The sequence below is a fragment of the Schistocerca nitens genome, chromosome 4, assembly GCF_023898315.1.
Source record: "Schistocerca nitens isolate TAMUIC-IGC-003100 chromosome 4, iqSchNite1.1, whole genome shotgun sequence".
NCBI classification, from domain to species: domain Eukaryota; kingdom Metazoa; phylum Arthropoda; class Insecta; order Orthoptera; family Acrididae; genus Schistocerca; species Schistocerca nitens.
This window is the reverse complement of record NC_064617.1, coordinates 793,781,906-793,806,341: the sequence shown is the minus strand read 5'-3', so window position 1 is coordinate 793,806,341 and position 24,436 is coordinate 793,781,906. Positions and strand designations below refer to the sequence as shown.

Below are 24,436 nucleotides of genomic sequence, written 5' to 3'. Positions count from 1 at the left end.
AAGCAATGTGAATAACTGGAACGCGTGTGTAGGCGTACTACGGTAACAGCTGGCTTCTGCCGCAACTGGCGACTTCACCGACTTCCCACTGACGCTGGTAGCAGCCCAACAGCGGACCAGTGCCACTTCTCCCTTTATTCCGGTGCCGACAGTAATTGCATCATGTGCCTGTTTTCCCCGATTACGTTCGGCCGAAGCTCCGGAGGGTGGGCGACAAACGACAGTTCGAAGGCCAAAACATGGAGCGTTGTGTGCGCAAAAACTTCCGTTCCGGTACCGGGAATCGAACCCGGGCCTCCTGGGTGAAAGCCAGGTATCCTAGCCACTAGACCACACCGGATTTGCTCGATAAGCGTGAGATCTTCTCCGTCTCCTCTCGTATTTCGTGCTGAATCTGGTCTCAGTGGTGTTCTCTGTTTGCGAGCATATTTGCGCCTACAGACTGGCATGGCGCACAGCTCGAAATTGACTATTCATTATTTTACTCATAACAAGGGAAGAGAAAGATCAAAGTTGTACGTTGTCATAATTGGAAATAAACATATTGACGCTGAGGTGTAGCCTCCTTGTGGATAACGAACGACAATTAAGTTCGTTCCCTAGCAACAGCAACGCCGTTAATTCAGCCATGATGTACAGCAAATTAAATGCCCCGGGTGAGGATCGAACTCACGACCTTAAGATTATGAGACTTACGCGCTACCTACTGCGCTACCGAGGCACGTTGCAAGCAACGTTACAGGAAACTTGGTAAGTCTCGCATATTAGAGATAGACAGTTTGCGCTTTCTCAAGAATCTGTTGTGTTGCTACACGTGCTTTCCCTACTTGCTAGATTAAACTGCTGCCGCAGCTTTTTCAACGGAACGCAGCACTGCCCGAGGTTACAGTACATCGCCCTTGCGGCACCTGAACACAGCGGCCTGTTGGGCCAGGCCGACGTTAGAGTTCAGAAATAGCACGCGACCGTCCAAGTACGGTCTACTGCGTGCTGCGTGTATGGTTCTTCTCACAGCGAATCCTGCTATACATTCCTGAGGCTGACGCAGCTCAGGCGAGGAATCGGCGCGGCAGCATTATAGCGAGAACAGCAGAACGATGCATCGGCCGGGAATCGAACCCGGGCCGTCCGCATGCTAAGCGAGCATTCACCAATTTTTTTTTTTTTTGTTCTCATTTCTTTCGTTGCATTTGTTGGGGGCGGACGTCCGATGACGCCCGTTCAAGTTCATCGTTGACTCGGTCTTTTATTACAGAGGGCAGATAACTCTCAGACCGAACACGCTGAGCTATCGTGCCGGCAAGCCTTACGATTATGAGACTTACGCGCTGCCTACTGCACTACTGAGGCACATGCCATTGAACCACCGATGCTCGACAAGCTGCCCGTGCTTCCCGAGCACTTTTCTGCATGGGAAAGTGGGATTGCCACCCAGCGACGTCGGATACAACCGAAAAAAGTGCTACACACGTGGAGTCCTCCACTACATTGCCTTAAAACGAATGCTCATCACTATCGTGTGAGTAACCTTGCGGCCGCGGCGACTAGTCTTGCCCAAAGACGCAGCGTGCGTGGAGGCGCTACCCGAATGCGTGTGGATGCACCCTCCTACCTCGAAAAGCGCCTGCAGCTACTATCACCGTGGGCCGCTGCTAGCGGGCGGGAAGCCGACACAGCGGGGCGTTGCGAGCAGCGGCTGTGCGGTGGTGGTGTAATGGTGAGCATAGTTGCCTTCCAAGCAGTTGATCCGGGTTCGATTCCCGGCCACCGCAAGTGGCGCTGGTTTTTTCGTATGAGTATGTGAGCCGCGTGCTGTTACATGAAGGTTTTTTTCGTCGTTGCTCCACGCAGACCATCCTGTAGTATGTCCCGACTTGTCCCGACTTTGCTCGGCTGACGCGAAAGCTGACGCTTGGAATTCGCCCTTATCAAAATGACAGGCACTATAAACGGCTGTGAGAGGCGAGGTGTGGAGAGGTACCAAAACGACAGGCAAACTGCGAAATTTTCTGCTCGTTCTTCTTAAACAAAAAAAGAAAAAAACCGACGCAGTCGGTAGGACTCGAATCTACGCTCCCAGAGGGAATCTGATTTCTAGTCAGACGCCTTAACCACTCGGCCACGACTGCTCGTAACTGAAGTTTCCCTGGAATCGTGAGAAATGCAACCGGTCTGCGCAGAATGTTGACAGGAAACGAACTCTGTGCACTGATTACGGCAGGGCTACCATCGCTACGAGACGAGCCATTGCGGAAACGTTAAAATCTTCGCCCGGACAGGGACTTGAACCCTGGACCCTTAGGTTAAAAGCCTAATGCTCTACCGACTGAGCTATCCGGGCTCACCCTTGTTGCGGATGGAGCGGCTGCAAGCAATGTGAATAACTGGAACGCGTGTGTAGGCGTACTACGGTAACAGCTGGCTTCTGCCGCAACTGGCGACTTCACCGACTTCCCACTGACGCTGGTAGCAGCCCAACAGCGGACCAGTGCCACTTCTCCCTTTATTCCGGTGCCGACAGTAATTGCATCATGTGCCTGTTTTCCCCGATTACGTTCGGCCGAAGCTCCGGAGGGTGGGCGACAAACGACAGTTCGAAGGCCAAAACATGGAGCGTTGTGTGCGCAAAAACTTCCGTTCCGGTACCGGGAATCGAACCCGGGCCTCCTGGGTGAAAGCCAGGTATCCTAGCCACTAGACCACACCGGATTTGCTCGATAAGCGTGAGATCTTCTCCGTCTCCTCTCGTATTTCGTGCTGAATCTGGTCTCAGTGGTGTTCTCTGTTTGCGAGCATATTTGCGCCTACAGACTGGCATGGCGCACAGCTCGAAATTGACTATTCATTATTTTACTCATAACAAGGGAAGAGAAAGATCAAAGTTGTACGTTGTCATAATTGGAAATAAACATATTGACGCTGAGGTGTAGCCTCCTTGTGGATAACGAACGACAATTAAGTTCGTTCCCTAGCAACAGCAACGCCGTTAATTCAGCCATGATGTACAGCAAATTAAATGCCCCGGGTGAGGATCGAACTCACGACCTTAAGATTATGAGACTTACGCGCTACCTACTGCGCTACCGAGGCACGTTGCAAGCAACGTTACAGGAAACTTGGTAAGTCTCGCATATTAGAGATAGACAGTTTGCGCTTTCTCAAGAATCTGTTGTGTTGCTACACGTGCTTTCCCTACTTGCTAGATTAAACTGCTGCCGCAGCTTTTTCAACGGAACGCAGCACTGCCCGAGGTTACAGTACATCGCCCTTGCGGCACCTGAACACAGCGGCCTGTTGGGCCAGGCCGACGTTAGAGTTCAGAAATAGCACGCGACCGTCCAAGTACGGTCTACTGCGTGCTGCGTGTATGGTTCTTCTCACAGCGAATCCTGCTATACATTCCTGAGGCTGACGCAGCTCAGGCGAGGAATCGGCGCGGCAGCATTATAGCGAGAACAGCAGAACGATGCATCGGCCGGGAATCGAACCCGGGCCGTCCGCATGCTAAGCGAGCATTCACCAATTTTTTTTTTTTTTGTTCTCATTTCTTTCGTTGCATTTGTTGGGGGCGGACGTCCGATGACGCCCGTTCAAGTTCATCGTTGACTCGGTCTTTTATTACAGAGGGCAGATAACTCTCAGACCGAACACGCTGAGCTATCGTGCCGGCAAGCCTTACGATTATGAGACTTACGCGCTGCCTACTGCACTACTGAGGCACATGCCATTGAACCACCGATGCTCGACAAGCTGCCCGTGCTTCCCGAGCACTTTTCTGCATGGGAAAGTGGGATTGCCACCCAGCGACGTCGGATACAACCGAAAAAAGTGCTACACACGTGGAGTCCTCCACTACATTGCCTTAAAACGAATGCTCATCACTATCGTGTGAGTAACCTTGCGGCCGCGGCGACTAGTCTTGCCCAAAGACGCAGCGTGCGTGGAGGCGCTACCCGAATGCGTGTGGATGCACCCTCCTACCTCGAAAAGCGCCTGCAGCTACTATCACCGTGGGCCGCTGCTAGCGGGCGGGAAGCCGACACAGCGGGGCGTTGCGAGCAGCGGCTGTGCGGTGGTGGTGTAATGGTGAGCATAGTTGCCTTCCAAGCAGTTGATCCGGGTTCGATTCCCGGCCACCGCAAGTGGCGCTGGTTTTTTCGTATGAGTATGTGAGCCGCGTGCTGTTACATGAAGGTTTTTTTCGTCGTTGCTCCACGCAGACCATCCTGTAGTATGTCCCGACTTGTCCCGACTTTGCTCGGCTGACGCGAAAGCTGACGCTTGGAATTCGCCCTTATCAAAATGACAGGCACTATAAACGGCTGTGAGAGGCGAGGTGTGGAGAGGTACCAAAACGACAGGCAAACTGCGAAATTTTCTGCTCGTTCTTCTTAAACAAAAAAAGAAAAAAACCGACGCAGTCGGTAGGACTCGAACCTACGCTCCCAGAGGGAATCTGATTTCTAGTCAGACGCCTTAACCACTCGGCCACGACTGCTCGTAACTGAAGTTTCCCTGGAATCGTGAGAAATGCAACCGGTCTGCGCAGAATGTTGACAGGAAACGAACTCTGTGCACTGATTACGGCAGGGCTACCATCGCTACGAGACGAGCCATTGCGGAAACGTTAAAATCTTCGCCCGGACAGGGACTTGAACCCTGGACCCTTAGGTTAAAAGCCTAATGCTCTACCGACTGAGCTATCCGGGCTCACCCTTGTTGCGGATGGAGCGGCTGCAAGCAATGTGAATAACTGGAACGCGTGTGTAGGCGTACTACGGTAACAGCTGGCTTCTGCCGCAACTGGCGACTTCACCGACTTCCCACTGACGCTGGTAGCAGCCCAACAGCGGACCAGTGCCACTTCTCCCTTTATTCCGGTGCCGACAGTAATTGCATCATGTGCCTGTTTTCCCCGATTACGTTCGGCCGAAGCTCCGGAGGGTGGGCGACAAACGACAGTTCGAAGGCCAAAACATGGAGCGTTGTGTGCGCAAAAACTTCCGTTCCGGTACCGGGAATCGAACCCGGGCCTCCTGGGTGAAAGCCAGGTATCCTAGCCACTAGACCACACCGGATTTGCTCGATAAGCGTGAGATCTTCTCCGTCTCCTCTCGTATTTCGTGCTGAATCTGGTCTCAGTGGTGTTCTCTGTTTGCGAGCATATTTGCGCCTACAGACTGGCATGGCGCACAGCTCGAAATTGACTATTCATTATTTTACTCATAACAAGGGAAGAGAAAGATCAAAGTTGTACGTTGTCATAATTGGAAATAAACATATTGACGCTGAGGTGTAGCCTCCTTGTGGATAACGAACGACAATTAAGTTCGTTCCCTAGCAACAGCAACGCCGTTAATTCAGCCATGATGTACAGCAAATTAAATGCCCCGGGTGAGGATCGAACTCACGACCTTAAGATTATGAGACTTACGCGCTACCTACTGCGCTACCGAGGCACGTTGCAAGCAACGTTACAGGAAACTTGGTAAGTCTCGCATATTAGAGATAGACAGTTTGCGCTTTCTCAAGAATCTGTTGTGTTGCTACACGTGCTTTCCCTACTTGCTAGATTAAACTGCTGCCGCAGCTTTTTCAACGGAACGCAGCACTGCCCGAGGTTACAGTACATCGCCCTTGCGGCACCTGAACACAGCGGCCTGTTGGGCCAGGCCGACGTTAGAGTTCAGAAATAGCACGCGACCGTCCAAGTACGGTCTACTGCGTGCTGCGTGTATGGTTCTTCTCACAGCGAATCCTGCTATACATTCCTGAGGCTGACGCAGCTCAGGCGAGGAATCGGCGCGGCAGCATTATAGCGAGAACAGCAGAACGATGCATCGGCCGGGAATCGAACCCGGGCCGTCCGCATGCTAAGCGAGCATTCACCAATTTTTTTTTTTTTTGTTCTCATTTCTTTCGTTGCATTTGTTGGGGGCGGACGTCCGATGACGCCCGTTCAAGTTCATCGTTGACTCGGTCTTTTATTACAGAGGGCAGATAACTCTCAGACCGAACACGCTGAGCTATCGTGCCGGCAAGCCTTACGATTATGAGACTTACGCGCTGCCTACTGCACTACTGAGGCACATGCCATTGAACCACCGATGCTCGACAAGCTGCCCGTGCTTCCCGAGCACTTTTCTGCATGGGAAAGTGGGATTGCCACCCAGCGACGTCGGATACAACCGAAAAAAGTGCTACACACGTGGAGTCCTCCACTACATTGCCTTAAAACGAATGCTCATCACTATCGTGTGAGTAACCTTGCGGCCGCGGCGACTAGTCTTGCCCAAAGACGCAGCGTGCGTGGAGGCGCTACCCGAATGCGTGTGGATGCACCCTCCTACCTCGAAAAGCGCCTGCAGCTACTATCACCGTGGGCCGCTGCTAGCGGGCGGGAAGCCGACACAGCGGGGCGTTGCGAGCAGCGGCTGTGCGGTGGTGGTGTAATGGTGAGCATAGTTGCCTTCCAAGCAGTTGATCCGGGTTCGATTCCCGGCCACCGCAAGTGGCGCTGGTTTTTTCGTATGAGTATGTGAGCCGCGTGCTGTTACATGAAGGTTTTTTTCGTCGTTGCTCCACGCAGACCATCCTGTAGTATGTCCCGACTTGTCCCGACTTTGCTCGGCTGACGCGAAAGCTGACGCTTGGAATTCGCCCTTATCAAAATGACAGGCACTATAAACGGCTGTGAGAGGCGAGGTGTGGAGAGGTACCAAAACGACAGGCAAACTGCGAAATTTTCTGCTCGTTCTTCTTAAACAAAAAAAGAAAAAAACCGACGCAGTCGGTAGGACTCGAACCTACGCTCCCAGAGGGAATCTGATTTCTAGTCAGACGCCTTAACCACTCGGCCACGACTGCTCGTAACTGAAGTTTCCCTGGAATCGTGAGAAATGCAACCGGTCTGCGCAGAATGTTGACAGGAAACGAACTCTGTGCACTGATTACGGCAGGGCTACCATCGCTACGAGACGAGCCATTGCGGAAACGTTAAAATCTTCGCCCGGACAGGGACTTGAACCCTGGACCCTTAGGTTAAAAGCCTAATGCTCTACCGACTGAGCTATCCGGGCTCACCCTTGTTGCGGATGGAGCGGCTGCAAGCAATGTGAATAACTGGAACGCGTGTGTAGGCGTACTACGGTAACAGCTGGCTTCTGCCGCAACTGGCGACTTCACCGACTTCCCACTGACGCTGGTAGCAGCCCAACAGCGGACCAGTGCCACTTCTCCCTTTATTCCGGTGCCGACAGTAATTGCATCATGTGCCTGTTTTCCCCGATTACGTTCGGCCGAAGCTCCGGAGGGTGGGCGACAAACGACAGTTCGAAGGCCAAAACATGGAGCGTTGTGTGCGCAAAAACTTCCGTTCCGGTACCGGGAATCGAACCCGGGCCTCCTGGGTGAAAGCCAGGTATCCTAGCCACTAGACCACACCGGATTTGCTCGATAAGCGTGAGATCTTCTCCGTCTCCTCTCGTATTTCGTGCTGAATCTGGTCTCAGTGGTGTTCTCTGTTTGCGAGCATATTTGCGCCTACAGACTGGCATGGCGCACAGCTCGAAATTGACTATTCATTATTTTACTCATAACAAGGGAAGAGAAAGATCAAAGTTGTACGTTGTCATAATTGGAAATAAACATATTGACGCTGAGGTGTAGCCTCCTTGTGGATAACGAACGACAATTAAGTTCGTTCCCTAGCAACAGCAACGCCGTTAATTCAGCCATGATGTACAGCAAATTAAATGCCCCGGGTGAGGATCGAACTCACGACCTTAAGATTATGAGACTTACGCGCTACCTACTGCGCTACCGAGGCACGTTGCAAGCAACGTTACAGGAAACTTGGTAAGTCTCGCATATTAGAGATAGACAGTTTGCGCTTTCTCAAGAATCTGTTGTGTTGCTACACGTGCTTTCCCTACTTGCTAGATTAAACTGCTGCCGCAGCTTTTTCAACGGAACGCAGCACTGCCCGAGGTTACAGTACATCGCCCTTGCGGCACCTGAACACAGCGGCCTGTTGGGCCAGGCCGACGTTAGAGTTCAGAAATAGCACGCGACCGTCCAAGTACGGTCTACTGCGTGCTGCGTGTATGGTTCTTCTCACAGCGAATCCTGCTATACATTCCTGAGGCTGACGCAGCTCAGGCGAGGAATCGGCGCGGCAGCATTATAGCGAGAACAGCAGAACGATGCATCGGCCGGGAATCGAACCCGGGCCGTCCGCATGCTAAGCGAGCATTCACCAATTTTTTTTTTTTTTGTTCTCATTTCTTTCGTTGCATTTGTTGGGGGCGGACGTCCGATGACGCCCGTTCAAGTTCATCGTTGACTCGGTCTTTTATTACAGAGGGCAGATAACTCTCAGACCGAACACGCTGAGCTATCGTGCCGGCAAGCCTTACGATTATGAGACTTACGCGCTGCCTACTGCACTACTGAGGCACATGCCATTGAACCACCGATGCTCGACAAGCTGCCCGTGCTTCCCGAGCACTTTTCTGCATGGGAAAGTGGGATTGCCACCCAGCGACGTCGGATACAACCGAAAAAAGTGCTACACACGTGGAGTCCTCCACTACATTGCCTTAAAACGAATGCTCATCACTATCGTGTGAGTAACCTTGCGGCCGCGGCGACTAGTCTTGCCCAAAGACGCAGCGTGCGTGGAGGCGCTACCCGAATGCGTGTGGATGCACCCTCCTACCTCGAAAAGCGCCTGCAGCTACTATCACCGTGGGCCGCTGCTAGCGGGCGGGAAGCCGACACAGCGGGGCGTTGCGAGCAGCGGCTGTGCGGTGGTGGTGTAATGGTGAGCATAGTTGCCTTCCAAGCAGTTGATCCGGGTTCGATTCCCGGCCACCGCAAGTGGCGCTGGTTTTTTCGTATGAGTATGTGAGCCGCGTGCTGTTACATGAAGGTTTTTTTCGTCGTTGCTCCACGCAGACCATCCTGTAGTATGTCCCGACTTGTCCCGACTTTGCTCGGCTGACGCGAAAGCTGACGCTTGGAATTCGCCCTTATCAAAATGACAGGCACTATAAACGGCTGTGAGAGGCGAGGTGTGGAGAGGTACCAAAACGACAGGCAAACTGCGAAATTTTCTGCTCGTTCTTCTTAAACAAAAAAAGAAAAAAACCGACGCAGTCGGTAGGACTCGAACCTACGCTCCCAGAGGGAATCTGATTTCTAGTCAGACGCCTTAACCACTCGGCCACGACTGCTCGTAACTGAAGTTTCCCTGGAATCGTGAGAAATGCAACCGGTCTGCGCAGAATGTTGACAGGAAACGAACTCTGTGCACTGATTACGGCAGGGCTACCATCGCTACGAGACGAGCCATTGCGGAAACGTTAAAATCTTCGCCCGGACAGGGACTTGAACCCTGGACCCTTAGGTTAAAAGCCTAATGCTCTACCGACTGAGCTATCCGGGCTCACCCTTGTTGCGGATGGAGCGGCTGCAAGCAATGTGAATAACTGGAACGCGTGTGTAGGCGTACTACGGTAACAGCTGGCTTCTGCCGCAACTGGCGACTTCACCGACTTCCCACTGACGCTGGTAGCAGCCCAACAGCGGACCAGTGCCACTTCTCCCTTTATTCCGGTGCCGACAGTAATTGCATCATGTGCCTGTTTTCCCCGATTACGTTCGGCCGAAGCTCCGGAGGGTGGGCGACAAACGACAGTTCGAAGGCCAAAACATGGAGCGTTGTGTGCGCAAAAACTTCCGTTCCGGTACCGGGAATCGAACCCGGGCCTCCTGGGTGAAAGCCAGGTATCCTAGCCACTAGACCACACCGGATTTGCTCGATAAGCGTGAGATCTTCTCCGTCTCCTCTCGTATTTCGTGCTGAATCTGGTCTCAGTGGTGTTCTCTGTTTGCGAGCATATTTGCGCCTACAGACTGGCATGGCGCACAGCTCGAAATTGACTATTCATTATTTTACTCATAACAAGGGAAGAGAAAGATCAAAGTTGTACGTTGTCATAATTGGAAATAAACATATTGACGCTGAGGTGTAGCCTCCTTGTGGATAACGAACGACAATTAAGTTCGTTCCCTAGCAACAGCAACGCCGTTAATTCAGCCATGATGTACAGCAAATTAAATGCCCCGGGTGAGGATCGAACTCACGACCTTAAGATTATGAGACTTACGCGCTACCTACTGCGCTACCGAGGCACGTTGCAAGCAACGTTACAGGAAACTTGGTAAGTCTCGCATATTAGAGATAGACAGTTTGCGCTTTCTCAAGAATCTGTTGTGTTGCTACACGTGCTTTCCCTACTTGCTAGATTAAACTGCTGCCGCAGCTTTTTCAACGGAACGCAGCACTGCCCGAGGTTACAGTACATCGCCCTTGCGGCACCTGAACACAGCGGCCTGTTGGGCCAGGCCGACGTTAGAGTTCAGAAATAGCACGCGACCGTCCAAGTACGGTCTACTGCGTGCTGCGTGTATGGTTCTTCTCACAGCGAATCCTGCTATACATTCCTGAGGCTGACGCAGCTCAGGCGAGGAATCGGCGCGGCAGCATTATAGCGAGAACAGCAGAACGATGCATCGGCCGGGAATCGAACCCGGGCCGTCCGCATGCTAAGCGAGCATTCACCAATTTTTTTTTTTTTTGTTCTCATTTCTTTCGTTGCATTTGTTGGGGGCGGACGTCCGATGACGCCCGTTCAAGTTCATCGTTGACTCGGTCTTTTATTACAGAGGGCAGATAACTCTCAGACCGAACACGCTGAGCTATCGTGCCGGCAAGCCTTACGATTATGAGACTTACGCGCTGCCTACTGCACTACTGAGGCACATGCCATTGAACCACCGATGCTCGACAAGCTGCCCGTGCTTCCCGAGCACTTTTCTGCATGGGAAAGTGGGATTGCCACCCAGCGACGTCGGATACAACCGAAAAAAGTGCTACACACGTGGAGTCCTCCACTACATTGCCTTAAAACGAATGCTCATCACTATCGTGTGAGTAACCTTGCGGCCGCGGCGACTAGTCTTGCCCAAAGACGCAGCGTGCGTGGAGGCGCTACCCGAATGCGTGTGGATGCACCCTCCTACCTCGAAAAGCGCCTGCAGCTACTATCACCGTGGGCCGCTGCTAGCGGGCGGGAAGCCGACACAGCGGGGCGTTGCGAGCAGCGGCTGTGCGGTGGTGGTGTAATGGTGAGCATAGTTGCCTTCCAAGCAGTTGATCCGGGTTCGATTCCCGGCCACCGCAAGTGGCGCTGGTTTTTTCGTATGAGTATGTGAGCCGCGTGCTGTTACATGAAGGTTTTTTTCGTCGTTGCTCCACGCAGACCATCCTGTAGTATGTCCCGACTTGTCCCGACTTTGCTCGGCTGACGCGAAAGCTGACGCTTGGAATTCGCCCTTATCAAAATGACAGGCACTATAAACGGCTGTGAGAGGCGAGGTGTGGAGAGGTACCAAAACGACAGGCAAACTGCGAAATTTTCTGCTCGTTCTTCTTAAACAAAAAAAGAAAAAAACCGACGCAGTCGGTAGGACTCGAATCTACGCTCCCAGAGGGAATCTGATTTCTAGTCAGACGCCTTAACCACTCGGCCACGACTGCTCGTAACTGAAGTTTCCCTGGAATCGTGAGAAATGCAACCGGTCTGCGCAGAATGTTGACAGGAAACGAACTCTGTGCACTGATTACGGCAGGGCTACCATCGCTACGAGACGAGCCATTGCGGAAACGTTAAAATCTTCGCCCGGACAGGGACTTGAACCCTGGACCCTTAGGTTAAAAGCCTAATGCTCTACCGACTGAGCTATCCGGGCTCACCCTTGTTGCGGATGGAGCGGCTGCAAGCAATGTGAATAACTGGAACGCGTGTGTAGGCGTACTACGGTAACAGCTGGCTTCTGCCGCAACTGGCGACTTCACCGACTTCCCACTGACGCTGGTAGCAGCCCAACAGCGGACCAGTGCCACTTCTCCCTTTATTCCGGTGCCGACAGTAATTGCATCATGTGCCTGTTTTCCCCGATTACGTTCGGCCGAAGCTCCGGAGGGTGGGCGACAAACGACAGTTCGAAGGCCAAAACATGGAGCGTTGTGTGCGCAAAAACTTCCGTTCCGGTACCGGGAATCGAACCCGGGCCTCCTGGGTGAAAGCCAGGTATCCTAGCCACTAGACCACACCGGATTTGCTCGATAAGCGTGAGATCTTCTCCGTCTCCTCTCGTATTTCGTGCTGAATCTGGTCTCAGTGGTGTTCTCTGTTTGCGAGCATATTTGCGCCTACAGACTGGCATGGCGCACAGCTCGAAATTGACTATTCATTATTTTACTCATAACAAGGGAAGAGAAAGATCAAAGTTGTACGTTGTCATAATTGGAAATAAACATATTGACGCTGAGGTGTAGCCTCCTTGTGGATAACGAACGACAATTAAGTTCGTTCCCTAGCAACAGCAACGCCGTTAATTCAGCCATGATGTACAGCAAATTAAATGCCCCGGGTGAGGATCGAACTCACGACCTTAAGATTATGAGACTTACGCGCTACCTACTGCGCTACCGAGGCACGTTGCAAGCAACGTTACAGGAAACTTGGTAAGTCTCGCATATTAGAGATAGACAGTTTGCGCTTTCTCAAGAATCTGTTGTGTTGCTACACGTGCTTTCCCTACTTGCTAGATTAAACTGCTGCCGCAGCTTTTTCAACGGAACGCAGCACTGCCCGAGGTTACAGTACATCGCCCTTGCGGCACCTGAACACAGCGGCCTGTTGGGCCAGGCCGACGTTAGAGTTCAGAAATAGCACGCGACCGTCCAAGTACGGTCTACTGCGTGCTGCGTGTATGGTTCTTCTCACAGCGAATCCTGCTATACATTCCTGAGGCTGACGCAGCTCAGGCGAGGAATCGGCGCGGCAGCATTATAGCGAGAACAGCAGAACGATGCATCGGCCGGGAATCGAACCCGGGCCGTCCGCATGCTAAGCGAGCATTCACCAATTTTTTTTTTTTTTGTTCTCATTTCTTTCGTTGCATTTGTTGGGGGCGGACGTCCGATGACGCCCGTTCAAGTTCATCGTTGACTCGGTCTTTTATTACAGAGGGCAGATAACTCTCAGACCGAACACGCTGAGCTATCGTGCCGGCAAGCCTTACGATTATGAGACTTACGCGCTGCCTACTGCACTACTGAGGCACATGCCATTGAACCACCGATGCTCGACAAGCTGCCCGTGCTTCCCGAGCACTTTTCTGCATGGGAAAGTGGGATTGCCACCCAGCGACGTCGGATACAACCGAAAAAAGTGCTACACACGTGGAGTCCTCCACTACATTGCCTTAAAACGAATGCTCATCACTATCGTGTGAGTAACCTTGCGGCCGCGGCGACTAGTCTTGCCCAAAGACGCAGCGTGCGTGGAGGCGCTACCCGAATGCGTGTGGATGCACCCTCCTACCTCGAAAAGCGCCTGCAGCTACTATCACCGTGGGCCGCTGCTAGCGGGCGGGAAGCCGACACAGCGGGGCGTTGCGAGCAGCGGCTGTGCGGTGGTGGTGTAATGGTGAGCATAGTTGCCTTCCAAGCAGTTGATCCGGGTTCGATTCCCGGCCACCGCAAGTGGCGCTGGTTTTTTCGTATGAGTATGTGAGCCGCGTGCTGTTACATGAAGGTTTTTTTCGTCGTTGCTCCACGCAGACCATCCTGTAGTATGTCCCGACTTGTCCCGACTTTGCTCGGCTGACGCGAAAGCTGACGCTTGGAATTCGCCCTTATCAAAATGACAGGCACTATAAACGGCTGTGAGAGGCGAGGTGTGGAGAGGTACCAAAACGACAGGCAAACTGCGAAATTTTCTGCTCGTTCTTCTTAAACAAAAAAAGAAAAAAACCGACGCAGTCGGTAGGACTCGAACCTACGCTCCCAGAGGGAATCTGATTTCTAGTCAGACGCCTTAACCACTCGGCCACGACTGCTCGTAACTGAAGTTTCCCTGGAATCGTGAGAAATGCAACCGGTCTGCGCAGAATGTTGACAGGAAACGAACTCTGTGCACTGATTACGGCAGGGCTACCATCGCTACGAGACGAGCCATTGCGGAAACGTTAAAATCTTCGCCCGGACAGGGACTTGAACCCTGGACCCTTAGGTTAAAAGCCTAATGCTCTACCGACTGAGCTATCCGGGCTCACCCTTGTTGCGGATGGAGCGGCTGCAAGCAATGTGAATAACTGGAACGCGTGTGTAGGCGTACTACGGTAACAGCTGGCTTCTGCCGCAACTGGCGACTTCACCGACTTCCCACTGACGCTGGTAGCAGCCCAACAGCGGACCAGTGCCACTTCTCCCTTTATTCCGGTGCCGACAGTAATTGCATCATGTGCCTGTTTTCCCCGATTACGTTCGGCCGAAGCTCCGGAGGGTGGGCGACAAACGACAGTTCGAAGGCCAAAACATGGAGCGTTGTGTGCGCAAAAACTTCCGTTCCGGTACCGGGAATCGAACCCGGGCCTCCTGGGTGAAAGCCAGGTATCCTAGCCACTAGACCACACCGGATTTGCTCGATAAGCGTGAGATCTTCTCCGTCTCCTCTCGTATTTCGTGCTGAATCTGGTCTCAGTGGTGTTCTCTGTTTGCGAGCATATTTGCGCCTACAGACTGGCATGGCGCACAGCTCGAAATTGACTATTCATTATTTTACTCATAACAAGGGAAGAGAAAGATCAAAGTTGTACGTTGTCATAATTGGAAATAAACATATTGACGCTGAGGTGTAGCCTCCTTGTGGATAACGAACGACAATTAAGTTCGTTCCCTAGCAACAGCAACGCCGTTAATTCAGCCATGATGTACAGCAAATTAAATGCCCCGGGTGAGGATCGAACTCACGACCTTAAGATTATGAGACTTACGCGCTACCTACTGCGCTACCGAGGCACGTTGCAAGCAACGTTACAGGAAACTTGGTAAGTCTCGCATATTAGAGATAGACAGTTTGCGCTTTCTCAAGAATCTGTTGTGTTGCTACACGTGCTTTCCCTACTTGCTAGATTAAACTGCTGCCGCAGCTTTTTCAACGGAACGCAGCACTGCCCGAGGTTACAGTACATCGCCCTTGCGGCACCTGAACACAGCGGCCTGTTGGGCCAGGCCGACGTTAGAGTTCAGAAATAGCACGCGACCGTCCAAGTACGGTCTACTGCGTGCTGCGTGTATGGTTCTTCTCACAGCGAATCCTGCTATACATTCCTGAGGCTGACGCAGCTCAGGCGAGGAATCGGCGCGGCAGCATTATAGCGAGAACAGCAGAACGATGCATCGGCCGGGAATCGAACCCGGGCCGTCCGCATGCTAAGCGAGCATTCACCAATTTTTTTTTTTTTTGTTCTCATTTCTTTCGTTGCATTTGTTGGGGGCGGACGTCCGATGACGCCCGTTCAAGTTCATCGTTGACTCGGTCTTTTATTACAGAGGGCAGATAACTCTCAGACCGAACACGCTGAGCTATCGTGCCGGCAAGCCTTACGATTATGAGACTTACGCGCTGCCTACTGCACTACTGAGGCACATGCCATTGAACCACCGATGCTCGACAAGCTGCCCGTGCTTCCCGAGCACTTTTCTGCATGGGAAAGTGGGATTGCCACCCAGCGACGTCGGATACAACCGAAAAAAGTGCTACACACGTGGAGTCCTCCACTACATTGCCTTAAAACGAATGCTCATCACTATCGTGTGAGTAACCTTGCGGCCGCGGCGACTAGTCTTGCCCAAAGACGCAGCGTGCGTGGAGGCGCTACCCGAATGCGTGTGGATGCACCCTCCTACCTCGAAAAGCGCCTGCAGCTACTATCACCGTGGGCCGCTGCTAGCGGGCGGGAAGCCGACACAGCGGGGCGTTGCGAGCAGCGGCTGTGCGGTGGTGGTGTAATGGTGAGCATAGTTGCCTTCCAAGCAGTTGATCCGGGTTCGATTCCCGGCCACCGCAAGTGGCGCTGGTTTTTTCGTATGAGTATGTGAGCCGCGTGCTGTTACATGAAGGTTTTTTTCGTCGTTGCTCCACGCAGACCATCCTGTAGTATGTCCCGACTTGTCCCGACTTTGCTCGGCTGACGCGAAAGCTGACGCTTGGAATTCGCCCTTATCAAAATGACAGGCACTATAAACGGCTGTGAGAGGCGAGGTGTGGAGAGGTACCAAAACGACAGGCAAACTGCGAAATTTTCTGCTCGTTCTTCTTAAACAAAAAAAGAAAAAAACCGACGCAGTCGGTAGGACTCGAACCTACGCTCCCAGAGGGAATCTGATTTCTAGTCAGACGCCTTAACCACTCGGCCACGACTGCTCGTAACTGAAGTTTCCCTGGAATCGTGAGAAATGCAACCGGTCTGCGCAGAATGTTGACAGGAAACGAACTCTGTGCACTGATTACGGCAGGGCTACCATCGCTACGAGACGAGCCATTGCGGAAACGTTAAAATCTTCGCCCGGACAGGGACTTGAACCCTGGACCCTTAGGTTAAAAGCCTAATGCTCTACCGACTGAGCTATCCGGGCTCACCCTTGTTGCGGATGGAGCGGCTGCAAGCAATGTGAATAACTGGAACGCGTGTGTAGGCGTACTACGGTAACAGCTGGCTTCTGCCGCAACTGGCGACTTCACCGACTTCCCACTGACGCTGGTAGCAGCCCAACAGCGGACCAGTGCCACTTCTCCCTTTATTCCGGTGCCGACAGTAATTGCATCATGTGCCTGTTTTCCCCGATTACGTTCGGCCGAAGCTCCGGAGGGTGGGCGACAAACGACAGTTCGAAGGCCAAAACATGGAGCGTTGTGTGCGCAAAAACTTCCGTTCCGGTACCGGGAATCGAACCCGGGCCTCCTGGGTGAAAGCCAGGTATCCTAGCCACTAGACCACACCGGATTTGCTCGATAAGCGTGAGATCTTCTCCGTCTCCTCTCGTATTTCGTGCTGAATCTGGTCTCAGTGGTGTTCTCTGTTTGCGAGCATATTTGCGCCTACAGACTGGCATGGCGCACAGCTCGAAATTGACTATTCATTATTTTACTCATAACAAGGGAAGAGAAAGATCAAAGTTGTACGTTGTCATAATTGGAAATAAACATATTGACGCTGAGGTGTAGCCTCCTTGTGGATAACGAACGACAATTAAGTTCGTTCCCTAGCAACAGCAACGCCGTTAATTCAGCCATGATGTACAGCAAATTAAATGCCCCGGGTGAGGATCGAACTCACGACCTTAAGATTATGAGACTTACGCGCTACCTACTGCGCTACCGAGGCACGTTGCAAGCAACGTTACAGGAAACTTGGTAAGTCTCGCATATTAGAGATAGACAGTTTGCGCTTTCTCAAGAATCTGTTGTGTTGCTACACGTGCTTTCCCTACTTGCTAGATTAAACTGCTGCCGCAGCTTTTTCAACGGAACGCAGCACTGCCCGAGGTTACAGTACATCGCCCTTGCGGCACCTGAACACAGCGGCCTGTTGGGCCAGGCCGACGTTAGAGTTCAGAAATAGCACGCGACCGTCCAAGTACGGTCTACTGCGTGCTGCGTGTATGGTTCTTCTCACAGCGAATCCTGCTATACATTCCTGAGGCTGACGCAGCTCAGGCGAGGAATCGGCGCGGCAGCATTATAGCGAGAACAGCAGAACGATGCATCGGCCGGGAATCGAACCCGGGCCGTCCGCATGCTAAGCGAGCATTCACCAATTTTTTTTTTTTTTGTTCTCATTTCTTTCGTTGCATTTGTTGGGGGCGGACGTCCGATGACGCCCGTTCAAGTTCATCGTTGACTCGGTCTTTTATTACAGAGGGCAGATAACTCTCAGACCGAACACGCTGAGCTATCGTGCCGGCAAGCCTTACGATTATGAGACTTACGCGCTGCCTACTGCACTACTGAGGCACATGCCATTGAACCACCGATGCTCGACAAGCTGCCCGTGCTTCCCGAGCACTTTTCTGCATGGGAAAGTGGGATTGCCACCCAGCGACGTCGGATACAACCGAAAAAAGTGCTACACACGTGGAGTCCTCCACTACATTGCCTTAAAACGAATGCTCATCACTATCGTGTGAGTAACCTTGCGGCCGCGGCGACTAGTCTTGCCCAAAGACGCAGCGTGCGTGGAGGCGCTACCCGAATGCGTGTGGATGCACCCTCCTACCTCGAAAAGCGCCTGCAGCTACTATCACCGTGGGCCGCTGCTAGCGGGCGGGAAGCCGACACAGCGGGGCGTTGCGAGCAGCGGCTGTGCGGTGGTGGTGTAATGGTGAGCATAGTTGCCTTCCAAGCAGTTGATCCGGGTTCGATTCCCGGCCACCGCAAGTGGCGCTGGTTTTTTCGTATGAGTATGTGAGCCGCGTGCTGTTACATGAAGGTTTTTTTCGTCGTTGCTCCACGCAGACCATCCTGTAGTATGTCCCGACTTGTCCCGACTTTGCTCGGCTGACGCGAAAGCTGACGCTTGGAATTCGCCCTTATCAAAATGACAGGCACTATAAACGGCTGTGAGAGGCGAGGTGTGGAGAGGTACCAAAACGACAGGCAAACTGCGAAATTTTCTGCTCGTTCTTCTTAAACAAAAAAAGAAAAAAACCGACGCAGTCGGTAGGACTCGAACCTACGCTCCCAGAGGGAATCTGATTTCTAGTCAGACGCCTTAACCACTCGGCCACGACTGCTCGTAACTGAAGTTTCCCTGGAATCGTGAGAAATGCAACCGGTCTGCGCAGAATGTTGACAGGAAACGAACTCTGTGCACTGATTACGGCAGGGCTACCATCGCTACGAGACGAGCCATTGCGGAAACGTTAAAATCTTCGCCCGGACAGGGACTTGAACCCTGGACCCTTAGGTTAAAAGCCTAATGCTCTACCGACTGAGCTATCCGGGCTCACCCTTGTTGCGGATGGAGCGGCTGCAAGCAATGTGAATAACTGGAACGCGTGTGTAGGCGTACTACGGTAACAGCTGGCTTCTGCCGCAACTGGCGACTTCACCGACTTCCCACTGACGCTGGTAGCAGCCCAACAGCGGACCAGTGCCACTTCTCCCTTTATTCCGGTGCCGACAGTAATTGCATCATGTGCCTGTTTTCCCCGATTACGTTCGGCCGAAGCTCCGGAGGGTGGGCGACAAACGACAGTTCGAAGGCCAAAACATGGAGCGTTGTGTGCGCAAAAACTTCCGTTCCGGTACCGGGAATCGAACCCGGGCCTCCTGGGTGAAAGCCAGGTATCCTAGCCACTAGACCACACCGGATTTGCTCGATAAGCGTGAGATCTTCTCCGTCTCCTCTCGTATTTCGTGCTGAATCTGGTCTCAGTGGTGTTCTCTGTTTGCGAGCATATTTGCGCCTACAGACTGGCATGGCGCACAGCTCGAAATTGACTATTCATTATTTTACTCATAACAAGGGAAGAGAAAGATCAAAGTTGTACGTTGTCATAATTGGAAATAAACATATTGACGCTGAGGTGTAGCCTCCTTGTGGATAACGAACGACAATTAAGTTCGTTCCCTAGCAACAGCAACGCCGTTAATTCAGCCATGATGTACAGCAAATTAAATGCCCCGGGTGAGGATCGAACTCACGACCTTAAGATTATGAGACTTACGCGCTACCTACTGCGCTACCAAAGCACGTTGCAAGCAACGTTACAGGAAACTTGGTAAGTCTCGCATATTAGAGATAGACAGTTTGCGCTTTCTCAAGAATCTGTTGTGTTGCTACACGTGCTTTCCCTACTTGCTAGATTAAACTGCTGCCGCAGCTTTTTCAACGGAACGCAGCACTGCCCGAGGTTACAGTACATCGCCCTTGCGGCACCTGAACACAGCGGCCTGTTGGGCCAGGCCGACGTTAGAGTTCAGAAATAGCACGCGACCGTCCAAGTACGGTCTACTGCGTGCTGCGTGTATGGTTCTTCTCACAGCGAATCCTGCTATACATTCCTGAGGCTGACGCAGCTCAGGCGAGGAATCGGCGCGGCAGCATTATAGCGAGAACAGCAGAACGATGCATCGGCCGGGAATCGAACCCGGGCCGTCCGCATGCTAAGCGAGCATTCACCAATTTTTTTTTTTTTTGTTCTCATTTCTTTCGTTGCATTTGTTGGGGGCGGACGTCCGATGACGCCCGTTCAAGTTCATCGTTGACTCGGTCTTTTATTACAGAGGGCAGATAACTCTCAGACCGAACACGCTGAGCTATCGTGCCGGCAAGCCTTACGATTATGAGACTTACGCGCTGCCTACTGCACTACTGAGGCACATGCCATTGAACCACCGATGCTCGACAAGCTGCCCGTGCTTCCCGAGCACTTTTCTGCATGGGAAAGTGGGATTGCCACCCAGCGACGTCGGATACAACCGAAAAAAGTGCTACACACGTGGAGTCCTCCACTACATTGCCTTAAAACGAATGCTCATCACTATCGTGTGAGTAACCTTGCGGCCGCGGCGACTAGTCTTGCCCAAAGACGCAGCGTGCGTGGAGGCGCTACCCGAATGCGTGTGGATGCACCCTCCTACCTCGAAAAGCGCCTGCAGCTACTATCACCGTGGGCCGCTGCTAGCGGGCGGGAAGCCGACACAGCGGGGCGTTGCGAGCAGCGGCTGTGCGGTGGTGGTGTAATGGTGAGCATAGTTGCCTTCCAAGCAGTTGATCCGGGTTCGATTCCCGGCCACCGCAAGTGGCGCTGGTTTTTTCGTATGAGTATGTGAGCCGCGTGCTGTTACATGAAGGTTTTTTTCGTCGTTGCTCCACGCAGACCATCCTGTAGTATGTCCCGACTTGTCCCGACTTTGCTCGGCTGACGCGAAAGCTGACGCTTGGAATTCGCCCTTATCAAAATGACAGGCACTATAAACGGCTGTGAGAGGCGAGGTGTGGAGAGGTACCAAAACGACAGGCAAACTGCGAAATTTTCTGCTCGTTCTTCTTAAACAAAAAAAGAAAAAAACCGACGCAGTCGGTAGGACTCGAACCTACGCTCCCAGAGGGAATCTGATTTCTAGTCAGACGCCTTAACCACTCGGCCACGACTGCTCGTAACTGAAGTTTCCCTGGAATCGTGAGAAATGCAACCGGTCTGCGCAGAATGTTGACAGGAAACGAACTCTGTGCACTGATTACGGCAGGGCTACCATCGCTACGAGACGAGCCATTGCGGAAACGTTAAAATCTTCGCCCGGACAGGGACTTGAACCCTGGACCCTTAGGTTAAAAGCCTAATGCTCTACCGACTGAGCTATCCGGGCTCACCCTTGTTGCGGATGGAGCGGCTGCAAGCAATGTGAATAACTGGAACGCGTGTGTAGGCGTACTACGGTAACAGCTGGCTTCTGCCGCAACTGGCGACTTCACCGACTTCCCACTGACGCTGGTAGCAGCCCAACAGCGGACCAGTGCCACTTCTCCCTTTATTCCGGTGCCGACAGTAATTGCATCATGTGCCTGTTTTCCCCGATTACGTTCGGCCGAAGCTCCGGAGGGTGGGCGACAAACGACAGTTCGAAGGCCAAAACATGGAGCGTTGTGTGCGCAAAAACTTCCGTTCCGGTACCGGGAATCGAACCCGGGCCTCCTGGGTGAAAGCCAGGTATCCTAGCCACTAGACCACACCGGATTTGCTCGATAAGCGTGAGATCTTCTCCGTCTCCTCTCGTATTTCGTGCTGAATCTGGTCTCAGTGGTGTTCTCTGTTTGCGAGCATATTTGCGCCTACAGACTGGCATGGCGCACAGCTCGAAATTGACTATTCATTATTTTACTCATAACAAGGGAAGAGAAAGATCAAAGTTGTACGTTGTCATAATTGGAAATAAACATATTGACGCTGAGGTGTAGCCTCCTTGTGGATAACGAACGACAATTAAGTTCGTTCCCTAGCAACAGCAACGCCGTTAATTCAGCCATGATGTACAGCAAATTAAATGCCCCGGGTGAGGATCGAACTCACGACCTTAAGATTATGAGACTTACGCGCTACCTACTGCGCTACCGAGGCACGTTGCAAGCAACGTTACAGGAAACTTGGTAAGTCTCGCATATTAGAGATAGACAGTTTGCGCTTTCTCAAGAATCTGTTGTGTTGCTACACGTGCTTTCCCTACTTGCTAGATTAAACTGCTGCCGCAGCTTTTTCAACGGAACGCAGCACTGCCCGAGGTTACAGTACATCGCCCTTGCGGCACCTGAACACAGCGGCCTGTTGGGCCAGGCCGACGTTAGAGTTCAGAAATAGCACGCGACCGTCCAAGTACGGTCTACTGCGTGCTGCGTGTATGGTTCTTCTCACAGCGAATCCTGCTATACATTCCTGAGGCTGACGCAGCTCAGGCGAGGAATCGGCGCGGCAGCATTATAGCGAGAACAGCAGAACGATGCATCGGCCGGGAATCGAACCCGGGCCGTCCGCATGCTAAGCGAGCATTCACCAATTTTTTTTTTTTTTGTTCTCATTTCTTTCGTTGCATTTGTTGGGGGCGGACGTCCGATGACGCCCGTTCAAGTTCATCGTTGACTCGGTCTTTTATTACAGAGGGCAGATAACTCTCAGACCGAACACGCTGAGCTATCGTGCCGGCAAGCCTTACGATTATGAGACTTACGCGCTGCCTACTGCACTACTGAGGCACATGCCATTGAACCACCGATGCTCGACAAGCTGCCCGTGCTTCCCGAGCACTTTTCTGCATGGGAAAGTGGGATTGCCACCCAGCGACGTCGGATACAACCGAAAAAAGTGCTACACACGTGGAGTCCTCCACTACATTGCCTTAAAACGAATGCTCATCACTATCGTGTGAGTAACCTTGCGGCCGCGGCGACTAGTCTTGCCCAAAGACGCAGCGTGCGTGGAGGCGCTACCCGAATGCGTGTGGATGCACCCTCCTACCTCGAAAAGCGCCTGCAGCTACTATCACCGTGGGCCGCTGCTAGCGGGCGGGAAGCCGACACAGCGGGGCGTTGCGAGCAGCGGCTGTGCGGTGGTGGTGTAATGGTGAGCATAGTTGCCTTCCAAGCAGTTGATCCGGGTTCGATTCCCGGCCACCGCAAGTGGCGCTGGTTTTTTCGTATGAGTATGTGAGCCGCGTGCTGTTACATGAAGGTTTTTTTCGTCGTTGCTCCACGCAGACCATCCTGTAGTATGTCCCGACTTGTCCCGACTTTGCTCGGCTGACGCGAAAGCTGACGCTTGGAATTCGCCCTTATCAAAATGACAGGCACTATAAACGGCTGTGAGAGGCGAGGTGTGGAGAGGTACCAAAACGACAGGCAAACTGCGAAATTTTCTGCTCGTTCTTCTTAAACAAAAAAAGAAAAAAACCGACGCAGTCGGTAGGACTCGAACCTACGCTCCCAGAGGGAATCTGATTTCTAGTCAGACGCCTTAACCACTCGGCCACGACTGCTCGTAACTGAAGTTTCCCTGGAATCGTGAGAAATGCAACCGGTCTGCGCAGAATGTTGACAGGAAACGAACTCTGTGCACTGATTACGGCAGGGCTACCATCGCTACGAGACGAGCCATTGCGGAAACGTTAAAATCTTCGCCCGGACAGGGACTTGAACCCTGGACCCTTAGGTTAAAAGCCTAATGCTCTACCGACTGAGCTATCCGGGCTCACCCTTGTTGCGGATGGAGCGGCTGCAAGCAATGTGAATAACTGGAACGCGTGTGTAGGCGTACTACGGTAACAGCTGGCTTCTGCCGCAACTGGCGACTTCACCGACTTCCCACTGACGCTGGTAGCAGCCCAACAGCGGACCAGTGCCACTTCTCCCTTTATTCCGGTGCCGACAGTAATTGCATCATGTGCCTGTTTTCCCCGATTACGTTCGGCCGAAGCTCCGGAGGGTGGGCGACAAACGACAGTTCGAAGGCCAAAACATGGAGCGTTGTGTGCGCAAAAACTTCCGTTCCGGTACCGGGAATCGAACCCGGGCCTCCTGGGTGAAAGCCAGGTATCCTAGCCACTAGACCACACCGGATTTGCTCGATAAGCGTGAGATCTTCTCCGTCTCCTCTCGTATTTCGTGCTGAATCTGGTCTCAGTGGTGTTCTCTGTTTGCGAGCATATTTGCGCCTACAGACTGGCATGGCGCACAGCTCGAAATTGACTATTCATTATTTTACTCATAACAAGGGAAGAGAAAGATCAAAGTTGTACGTTGTCATAATTGGAAATAAACATATTGACGCTGAGGTGTAGCCTCCTTGTGGATAACGAACGACAATTAAGTTCGTTCCCTAGCAACAGCAACGCCGTTAATTCAGCCATGATGTACAGCAAATTAAATGCCCCGGGTGAGGATCGAACTCACGACCTTAAGATTATGAGACTTACGCGCTACCTACTGCGCTACCGAGGCACGTTGCAAGCAACGTTACAGGAAA

The 24,436-nt window shown here is 52.4% G+C and overlaps 52 non-coding genes across 52 annotated transcripts; 10 read left to right on the top strand and 42 right to left on the bottom strand.

The window, feature by feature from the left end:
- Nucleotides 1-268: 268 nt before the first annotated feature.
- On the bottom strand, nt 269-340 carry Trnae-uuc (transfer RNA glutamic acid (anticodon UUC)). Its single transcript has one exon. It is a non-coding gene; the product is annotated as a tRNA-Glu (tRNA).
- Nucleotides 341-648: 308 nt separating this feature from the next.
- Nucleotides 649-721, bottom strand: Trnam-cau (transfer RNA methionine (anticodon CAU)). Its single transcript has one exon. It is a non-coding gene; the product is annotated as a tRNA-Met (tRNA).
- Nucleotides 722-1,700: 979 nt separating this feature from the next.
- Trnag-ucc (transfer RNA glycine (anticodon UCC)) lies at nt 1,701-1,772 on the top strand. The gene has a single exon. It is a non-coding gene; the product is annotated as a tRNA-Gly (tRNA).
- Nucleotides 1,773-2,047: 275 nt separating this feature from the next.
- Nucleotides 2,048-2,129, bottom strand: Trnas-aga (transfer RNA serine (anticodon AGA)). Its single transcript has one exon. It is a non-coding gene; the product is annotated as a tRNA-Ser (tRNA).
- Nucleotides 2,130-2,268: 139 nt separating this feature from the next.
- Nucleotides 2,269-2,341, bottom strand: Trnak-uuu (transfer RNA lysine (anticodon UUU)). Its single transcript has one exon. It is a non-coding gene; the product is annotated as a tRNA-Lys (tRNA).
- Nucleotides 2,342-2,637: 296 nt separating this feature from the next.
- On the bottom strand, nt 2,638-2,709 carry Trnae-uuc (transfer RNA glutamic acid (anticodon UUC)). Its single transcript has one exon. It is a non-coding gene; the product is annotated as a tRNA-Glu (tRNA).
- A 308-nt stretch (nt 2,710-3,017) lies between these two features.
- Trnam-cau (transfer RNA methionine (anticodon CAU)) lies at nt 3,018-3,090 on the bottom strand. The gene has a single exon. It is a non-coding gene; the product is annotated as a tRNA-Met (tRNA).
- Nucleotides 3,091-4,069: 979 nt separating this feature from the next.
- On the top strand, nt 4,070-4,141 carry Trnag-ucc (transfer RNA glycine (anticodon UCC)). The gene has a single exon. It is a non-coding gene; the product is annotated as a tRNA-Gly (tRNA).
- A 275-nt stretch (nt 4,142-4,416) lies between these two features.
- On the bottom strand, nt 4,417-4,498 carry Trnas-aga (transfer RNA serine (anticodon AGA)). Its single transcript has one exon. It is a non-coding gene; the product is annotated as a tRNA-Ser (tRNA).
- A 139-nt stretch (nt 4,499-4,637) lies between these two features.
- Nucleotides 4,638-4,710, bottom strand: Trnak-uuu (transfer RNA lysine (anticodon UUU)). The gene has a single exon. It is a non-coding gene; the product is annotated as a tRNA-Lys (tRNA).
- A 296-nt stretch (nt 4,711-5,006) lies between these two features.
- Trnae-uuc (transfer RNA glutamic acid (anticodon UUC)) lies at nt 5,007-5,078 on the bottom strand. The gene has a single exon. It is a non-coding gene; the product is annotated as a tRNA-Glu (tRNA).
- Nucleotides 5,079-5,386: 308 nt separating this feature from the next.
- On the bottom strand, nt 5,387-5,459 carry Trnam-cau (transfer RNA methionine (anticodon CAU)). Its single transcript has one exon. It is a non-coding gene; the product is annotated as a tRNA-Met (tRNA).
- A 979-nt stretch (nt 5,460-6,438) lies between these two features.
- Trnag-ucc (transfer RNA glycine (anticodon UCC)) lies at nt 6,439-6,510 on the top strand. Its single transcript has one exon. It is a non-coding gene; the product is annotated as a tRNA-Gly (tRNA).
- Nucleotides 6,511-6,785: 275 nt separating this feature from the next.
- Nucleotides 6,786-6,867, bottom strand: Trnas-aga (transfer RNA serine (anticodon AGA)). The gene has a single exon. It is a non-coding gene; the product is annotated as a tRNA-Ser (tRNA).
- A 139-nt stretch (nt 6,868-7,006) lies between these two features.
- Trnak-uuu (transfer RNA lysine (anticodon UUU)) lies at nt 7,007-7,079 on the bottom strand. Its single transcript has one exon. It is a non-coding gene; the product is annotated as a tRNA-Lys (tRNA).
- A 296-nt stretch (nt 7,080-7,375) lies between these two features.
- Trnae-uuc (transfer RNA glutamic acid (anticodon UUC)) lies at nt 7,376-7,447 on the bottom strand. Its single transcript has one exon. It is a non-coding gene; the product is annotated as a tRNA-Glu (tRNA).
- A 308-nt stretch (nt 7,448-7,755) lies between these two features.
- Nucleotides 7,756-7,828, bottom strand: Trnam-cau (transfer RNA methionine (anticodon CAU)). The gene has a single exon. It is a non-coding gene; the product is annotated as a tRNA-Met (tRNA).
- Nucleotides 7,829-8,807: 979 nt separating this feature from the next.
- Nucleotides 8,808-8,879, top strand: Trnag-ucc (transfer RNA glycine (anticodon UCC)). Its single transcript has one exon. It is a non-coding gene; the product is annotated as a tRNA-Gly (tRNA).
- A 275-nt stretch (nt 8,880-9,154) lies between these two features.
- Trnas-aga (transfer RNA serine (anticodon AGA)) lies at nt 9,155-9,236 on the bottom strand. The gene has a single exon. It is a non-coding gene; the product is annotated as a tRNA-Ser (tRNA).
- A 139-nt stretch (nt 9,237-9,375) lies between these two features.
- Nucleotides 9,376-9,448, bottom strand: Trnak-uuu (transfer RNA lysine (anticodon UUU)). The gene has a single exon. It is a non-coding gene; the product is annotated as a tRNA-Lys (tRNA).
- Nucleotides 9,449-9,744: 296 nt separating this feature from the next.
- Trnae-uuc (transfer RNA glutamic acid (anticodon UUC)) lies at nt 9,745-9,816 on the bottom strand. Its single transcript has one exon. It is a non-coding gene; the product is annotated as a tRNA-Glu (tRNA).
- A 308-nt stretch (nt 9,817-10,124) lies between these two features.
- On the bottom strand, nt 10,125-10,197 carry Trnam-cau (transfer RNA methionine (anticodon CAU)). The gene has a single exon. It is a non-coding gene; the product is annotated as a tRNA-Met (tRNA).
- A 979-nt stretch (nt 10,198-11,176) lies between these two features.
- Nucleotides 11,177-11,248, top strand: Trnag-ucc (transfer RNA glycine (anticodon UCC)). The gene has a single exon. It is a non-coding gene; the product is annotated as a tRNA-Gly (tRNA).
- Nucleotides 11,249-11,523: 275 nt separating this feature from the next.
- Trnas-aga (transfer RNA serine (anticodon AGA)) lies at nt 11,524-11,605 on the bottom strand. Its single transcript has one exon. It is a non-coding gene; the product is annotated as a tRNA-Ser (tRNA).
- A 139-nt stretch (nt 11,606-11,744) lies between these two features.
- On the bottom strand, nt 11,745-11,817 carry Trnak-uuu (transfer RNA lysine (anticodon UUU)). The gene has a single exon. It is a non-coding gene; the product is annotated as a tRNA-Lys (tRNA).
- A 296-nt stretch (nt 11,818-12,113) lies between these two features.
- Trnae-uuc (transfer RNA glutamic acid (anticodon UUC)) lies at nt 12,114-12,185 on the bottom strand. The gene has a single exon. It is a non-coding gene; the product is annotated as a tRNA-Glu (tRNA).
- Nucleotides 12,186-12,493: 308 nt separating this feature from the next.
- On the bottom strand, nt 12,494-12,566 carry Trnam-cau (transfer RNA methionine (anticodon CAU)). The gene has a single exon. It is a non-coding gene; the product is annotated as a tRNA-Met (tRNA).
- Nucleotides 12,567-13,545: 979 nt separating this feature from the next.
- On the top strand, nt 13,546-13,617 carry Trnag-ucc (transfer RNA glycine (anticodon UCC)). The gene has a single exon. It is a non-coding gene; the product is annotated as a tRNA-Gly (tRNA).
- Nucleotides 13,618-13,892: 275 nt separating this feature from the next.
- On the bottom strand, nt 13,893-13,974 carry Trnas-aga (transfer RNA serine (anticodon AGA)). Its single transcript has one exon. It is a non-coding gene; the product is annotated as a tRNA-Ser (tRNA).
- A 139-nt stretch (nt 13,975-14,113) lies between these two features.
- Nucleotides 14,114-14,186, bottom strand: Trnak-uuu (transfer RNA lysine (anticodon UUU)). The gene has a single exon. It is a non-coding gene; the product is annotated as a tRNA-Lys (tRNA).
- Nucleotides 14,187-14,482: 296 nt separating this feature from the next.
- Trnae-uuc (transfer RNA glutamic acid (anticodon UUC)) lies at nt 14,483-14,554 on the bottom strand. The gene has a single exon. It is a non-coding gene; the product is annotated as a tRNA-Glu (tRNA).
- Nucleotides 14,555-14,862: 308 nt separating this feature from the next.
- Trnam-cau (transfer RNA methionine (anticodon CAU)) lies at nt 14,863-14,935 on the bottom strand. Its single transcript has one exon. It is a non-coding gene; the product is annotated as a tRNA-Met (tRNA).
- A 979-nt stretch (nt 14,936-15,914) lies between these two features.
- Trnag-ucc (transfer RNA glycine (anticodon UCC)) lies at nt 15,915-15,986 on the top strand. Its single transcript has one exon. It is a non-coding gene; the product is annotated as a tRNA-Gly (tRNA).
- Nucleotides 15,987-16,261: 275 nt separating this feature from the next.
- Trnas-aga (transfer RNA serine (anticodon AGA)) lies at nt 16,262-16,343 on the bottom strand. The gene has a single exon. It is a non-coding gene; the product is annotated as a tRNA-Ser (tRNA).
- Nucleotides 16,344-16,482: 139 nt separating this feature from the next.
- On the bottom strand, nt 16,483-16,555 carry Trnak-uuu (transfer RNA lysine (anticodon UUU)). Its single transcript has one exon. It is a non-coding gene; the product is annotated as a tRNA-Lys (tRNA).
- A 296-nt stretch (nt 16,556-16,851) lies between these two features.
- Trnae-uuc (transfer RNA glutamic acid (anticodon UUC)) lies at nt 16,852-16,923 on the bottom strand. The gene has a single exon. It is a non-coding gene; the product is annotated as a tRNA-Glu (tRNA).
- A 308-nt stretch (nt 16,924-17,231) lies between these two features.
- Nucleotides 17,232-17,304, bottom strand: Trnam-cau (transfer RNA methionine (anticodon CAU)). The gene has a single exon. It is a non-coding gene; the product is annotated as a tRNA-Met (tRNA).
- Nucleotides 17,305-18,283: 979 nt separating this feature from the next.
- Nucleotides 18,284-18,355, top strand: Trnag-ucc (transfer RNA glycine (anticodon UCC)). The gene has a single exon. It is a non-coding gene; the product is annotated as a tRNA-Gly (tRNA).
- A 275-nt stretch (nt 18,356-18,630) lies between these two features.
- Nucleotides 18,631-18,712, bottom strand: Trnas-aga (transfer RNA serine (anticodon AGA)). Its single transcript has one exon. It is a non-coding gene; the product is annotated as a tRNA-Ser (tRNA).
- A 139-nt stretch (nt 18,713-18,851) lies between these two features.
- Nucleotides 18,852-18,924, bottom strand: Trnak-uuu (transfer RNA lysine (anticodon UUU)). The gene has a single exon. It is a non-coding gene; the product is annotated as a tRNA-Lys (tRNA).
- Nucleotides 18,925-19,220: 296 nt separating this feature from the next.
- Nucleotides 19,221-19,292, bottom strand: Trnae-uuc (transfer RNA glutamic acid (anticodon UUC)). The gene has a single exon. It is a non-coding gene; the product is annotated as a tRNA-Glu (tRNA).
- Nucleotides 19,293-19,600: 308 nt separating this feature from the next.
- Nucleotides 19,601-19,673, bottom strand: Trnam-cau (transfer RNA methionine (anticodon CAU)). The gene has a single exon. It is a non-coding gene; the product is annotated as a tRNA-Met (tRNA).
- Nucleotides 19,674-20,652: 979 nt separating this feature from the next.
- Nucleotides 20,653-20,724, top strand: Trnag-ucc (transfer RNA glycine (anticodon UCC)). The gene has a single exon. It is a non-coding gene; the product is annotated as a tRNA-Gly (tRNA).
- Nucleotides 20,725-20,999: 275 nt separating this feature from the next.
- Trnas-aga (transfer RNA serine (anticodon AGA)) lies at nt 21,000-21,081 on the bottom strand. Its single transcript has one exon. It is a non-coding gene; the product is annotated as a tRNA-Ser (tRNA).
- Nucleotides 21,082-21,220: 139 nt separating this feature from the next.
- Trnak-uuu (transfer RNA lysine (anticodon UUU)) lies at nt 21,221-21,293 on the bottom strand. The gene has a single exon. It is a non-coding gene; the product is annotated as a tRNA-Lys (tRNA).
- A 296-nt stretch (nt 21,294-21,589) lies between these two features.
- Trnae-uuc (transfer RNA glutamic acid (anticodon UUC)) lies at nt 21,590-21,661 on the bottom strand. The gene has a single exon. It is a non-coding gene; the product is annotated as a tRNA-Glu (tRNA).
- A 308-nt stretch (nt 21,662-21,969) lies between these two features.
- Nucleotides 21,970-22,042, bottom strand: Trnam-cau (transfer RNA methionine (anticodon CAU)). The gene has a single exon. It is a non-coding gene; the product is annotated as a tRNA-Met (tRNA).
- Nucleotides 22,043-23,021: 979 nt separating this feature from the next.
- Trnag-ucc (transfer RNA glycine (anticodon UCC)) lies at nt 23,022-23,093 on the top strand. The gene has a single exon. It is a non-coding gene; the product is annotated as a tRNA-Gly (tRNA).
- A 275-nt stretch (nt 23,094-23,368) lies between these two features.
- Nucleotides 23,369-23,450, bottom strand: Trnas-aga (transfer RNA serine (anticodon AGA)). The gene has a single exon. It is a non-coding gene; the product is annotated as a tRNA-Ser (tRNA).
- A 139-nt stretch (nt 23,451-23,589) lies between these two features.
- Trnak-uuu (transfer RNA lysine (anticodon UUU)) lies at nt 23,590-23,662 on the bottom strand. The gene has a single exon. It is a non-coding gene; the product is annotated as a tRNA-Lys (tRNA).
- Nucleotides 23,663-23,958: 296 nt separating this feature from the next.
- Trnae-uuc (transfer RNA glutamic acid (anticodon UUC)) lies at nt 23,959-24,030 on the bottom strand. The gene has a single exon. It is a non-coding gene; the product is annotated as a tRNA-Glu (tRNA).
- Nucleotides 24,031-24,338: 308 nt separating this feature from the next.
- Trnam-cau (transfer RNA methionine (anticodon CAU)) lies at nt 24,339-24,411 on the bottom strand. The gene has a single exon. It is a non-coding gene; the product is annotated as a tRNA-Met (tRNA).
- Between the last annotated feature and the right edge of the window lie 25 nt (nt 24,412-24,436).